A 4407-nucleotide genomic window follows, 5' to 3' on the forward strand; every position below is an offset into this window, starting at 1 on the left:
CCCTTCGCCTCCCTTCCCTTCCCTTCTCTTCCCTCCCTTCCCTTCCCTTCTCTTTGCTTCCCTTCCCATTCTTTCAAAGTCTACCCACAGCATTTATTTATACAGTCAGATGACAATTACTTTATAGGAATGTGATTCTGAACAGGTGATAGAAGTGGGAGGTGCTATTGGTTAAGGTACATGGAAAAGAGACACAGAGCATTTGCATACAGAATACAAGGAAGGTTTAGGAATGGTAGGATTTAGAATTAACCTAGGAGTTAGTGACGCAAGTGGAAGTAGTTGTGTGAGACCAAGGGAATGTTTCTTGAGTAAAACTCTTTCTTCATGCCAGACGTTTCCCTCAGTGATGTGCCGCTGTACAACCCCAGCCCCTCTGCACGTAGGCATCCTTCCCTTCTCTGAGTGACTTTCTACTTCCCCATCAGTACTTCCCACACAGAGTGTCTGTACTTAAATCCTTGTCTGTTGGTCTGCTTCTGAGGAAACCCAAATTAAGGCATACATGTGTGTTGTACCATCCGCCTAGTTTGATTTCCTGGTGAACCTTTGAGAGACATTACAATTCGCATTGTAACGGGCCAACACTGCAGCTCAATCTGAATACTGATGTTTTGGTTTAGGAAATACAACTCATACATTAGCTTCTATTGTCTTAAAAGAAAAACACACAATAACACACTGGCTATGTAGAGTTGCCACCACTACCAGATGGGTTAGAAATGATTGTGATAGAAACAGGGACCGTTGACTTGAACTTCCAAGGGGAAATTCTCTACACGAATCACAGCACACCAGGGGAAAAGAGAAGTGCGGAATAAACTCTTCAATGTGTTTTTTCAGCATCCACATTCATGGGCTCCGTTGAAAGCAAAAGGGCACATCTTCTACCAAGCTGTCTTGAAAATTTCTAACCTAGAGTTTCATTTCTTTCATGCCTTCTGAGGACAAAGCAAATAGAAAAGGAACAGATGGCATTTTGATCAAAGCACGTCTTCCATATAAACTAGGAGACCAGAGCTCCATGGTATCAGAAGGATATTTCACAGAAATAGGCAGCCAGAGGTTGCTACAGAGCTATCACCCCAGGCCTGTGATTGTTGCCCCTGGACCATCTTCCCAGGTCAGGAACAACCCAGACATCACTTGAGGAATCAGCCATTCCCTGCTTTCAGTCTGCCAGTTACGGGCAGAACTCTGTCCTTAGGGAGGGAGCATGTGTCTATCCCAAGCCAACAGGCACACCACACTCCCCTGGCCACAAGAGCTTGTTGCAGGAAAGCAACATGCGCTGATCCATTCTAGGCTCACTGTCTCTCATGGTATCCACAAAGACTACCGTAAAGGACTTTGTTCTGCTTCTGTTGTAGCTTCTGTAGCTATACTGTTAAGCCCTGGCTGCACTAGTCCAGGGCTGAAATCCTTCAAACACTGGATGTTAGAAATACAGCAGTGTAAGTTCCTATTAGGAATAAGATGTACCACAGTTAATCTCTGACGTCCACACTTTAGCTAGGATATGACCATGACCCGGGTCCTCACAACGGATCTCAGGTGTCTCTACATCAAAACTCCACCTGCCTTTGGTCATCTTCTGGTAAAAGTCTGGTACTTAATTTTTTTTAAAGAAAAAAATCCACATGAAATTAAATTTATAATACAATAAAGTTGAATGCCTCCTATAAGTCATAATATGTTTAATATGACAATATTATTTTATTTCATTTATAAAGTTGAATTCAAGAGAAATATATCCAAAGAATGTGACTTAAAAGACTGTTCATGAAAGCTGTTACAGCTTTGTAAATCTGTCTGTCCCTCCCCATAGAATCTGATTGATGTTCCTAACTTCAACTTCATGATATAACACAGCATGATATTAGTTCACAATTCCTGAACAGAATGTAGTCTGATGTCTTCAAAGTATATCAATATTGGGATCACTTATCACAGTGTCCGTGATAAATACAACAAAAGCCATTATCAGCTTCTTTCAGAATTACTCCCAAAGCCTCCTAACTGGTCCTTGTTTGCTTATGGATAGAGGATTGAGTCTTCCCATAAACCAAAAAATTACCTTTTAAAAATCCAGATCATGTCACGATCAGCCCGTTCTCTGTCCACACATTGCAAATTCCCCACGAAACCCTACAAGCCTCTCCGTGCCTGATTCAACGCCGGCCTCTTTACCCCACTTTGACTATGTTTCCTCTCTCACAAAGTGCTAGCCCTACTGTGCTTGTTGTTCCTGAACTAAAAATAGGTCTTGGACTGTTGAAGGAACAGCAAAAAGCCAGTGGGGCTGGAGCTGTATGTGAGGGAGAGGGAGTGCTAGCATTTTCACTCACCTCAACTATCTTCACAGAACTTCTGTAAGATACACAAGAACATGTATGACTCCACTTTTCAGATAAAATGCAGAAAGAGTTCTTTTCCTTGGCTTCCCAGTTATTTAGTAGTAAAGCCTAGACTAGGACCCTGCGATTTCCAATGACTTGTTTACATTCCCTTTTTCCACCCCATGGCCATTGTGGATGATAACAAGTGAAAGGACAGTAACTTTCACACACATTCACCAGAACAGACAAAAGAGGAATACAAAGGAAGAAAGGAAGGGATAAAAGCAGGGAAGATGAGGAAACAATAGAAGAAGAGGAAGGAGAGGAGGAAGGAGAAGAGGAGGAGGAGGAGGATGAAGAGGAAAAGGAGGAGGAGGACAGCAGCCCAGCTCTCCCACACTAGCCTTCCTCCTGTCCCCATCAATCAATACCAACTCTGGCTACAATTACTTTCATGTCACCTCCATGCTACAGCCAACTGAGCCTGCCTATCTCATTCCTAGTACCTTTAACAAAAGTGCCAATTATTATCTAGACATTCTATGGTTTATGGTATACACTGGATTCTACAAAAACCTTCATTAAGGAATGCTAGAATACACAGCTCTCAAAATGACGATGGGATACCACATCCAGCAAACACTTCTATTCCTTGTGCTTCCATAAATAGATTCATCACCAGAGAGTGAATTAAAATCGCCAGGAGCGACTTCAGTCCAGGGTTACTGTCAGGCCTCATTTCTGGAAGATGAACACCGAGGGTGCCAAAGAATGTAAGAATGAATTTGGGCTCAGGCATTTTATCATGCTGCCTTTCATCCAGGGCTAAAACTTGCGCTGAAACACTATCATCACTTTCAATAGTCTCTCGTGCTCCCCAAATCTTCCAGTCCAAGCTGGGGTTCAGGTGTCCATTCAGCCGCTGTTTACTGAATGTCTACACTGTGCGAAGCCTTGAGCACACAAAGAAGAACAAAAAGGACACCGGTCTTGTTGTGTGGAGCAGATACTCTGCTAAAAGAGATACACAAAAGACAAGGAAACAAGCAGCTTGATCGATAGGAAGTGCTATACAGGAAATAAGCAGGGGCACTGCTGGAGCACAACAAGGTGATTTCTTTGGACAGGGTGTCCAGGCAGGGGCTCCCTGGAGACATAAGTTGGTGACAGAACTGCTATTAATGAGCCTTCTTCTCTTGAGTACACTCACTGAGGCATTCTTTTCCTAAGTAGATGACTCATGAACGGGTCAAAGAACAAATAAGCCATAGCAGGGATGGTCCAGGCAAACCAAAAAGGTTGAGCTTGAGAAATTAGTGATGGAAGCTTATTCTGGGTTAAAATAAAATCAACCTAAAGGAGCCAGAAACTACAGTCAGCATAAAAATGGACTCTTTATATCTCATCAAGGAATCATTACTCTCGATGACAAGAGGTATATTGCCAATAAATCCACAATTCTATTTCCAATTAATGCAAACTTACAATATTCCAAGCTGTTATTAGATTTCAATTAATAACCTGTGATGCCTCATTAATGCAAATATGCTCTTAGCGGTGCTAAACCTTCATTAGCAAAATAGGTCCAAAGACATGACTACTTCATATGATAATGCAACTGTGATTAAAAGGTACAATTAATCATTTTCCTCTACTAAATAATCTCTGTGACAGTTTGCTTAGTCCTACATGAAACACGTGTTTCGTGCAAAAAGCCATTTAATACTTAGACCATTTGATGGCAGAAAGAAACACAGAAACATCTTGCTGAAATGTCTCTTACAGCAGCAGAGAAGGAGAGAAATAATTCAGGATCTGCCAAAATAAGGGGGAGAGGCACGAAGCTGGTGGTATTCTTCATTCTGTGTAACACGCTGCGCTAAAAGCACAATACCCAGAAGAGCAACTGTCCTGCTACGGCCAAAGGACACAGTTGCTTGAGCTCCTTGCTCTCTGCAGGGCAACCCGTTTCCTGAGCCTTGAACCACCTCATTCATCAACATCCCGAAGTCAACCTCAGAGCTTTTTTTTCTTTTGCTTTCTTTCTTTCTTTCTTTCTTTTTTTTTT

This window comes from Octodon degus, unplaced genomic scaffold (genome assembly GCF_000260255.1).
Source record: "Octodon degus isolate 3935 unplaced genomic scaffold, OctDeg1.0 scaffold00043, whole genome shotgun sequence".
Taxonomy (NCBI): domain Eukaryota; kingdom Metazoa; phylum Chordata; class Mammalia; order Rodentia; family Octodontidae; genus Octodon; species Octodon degus.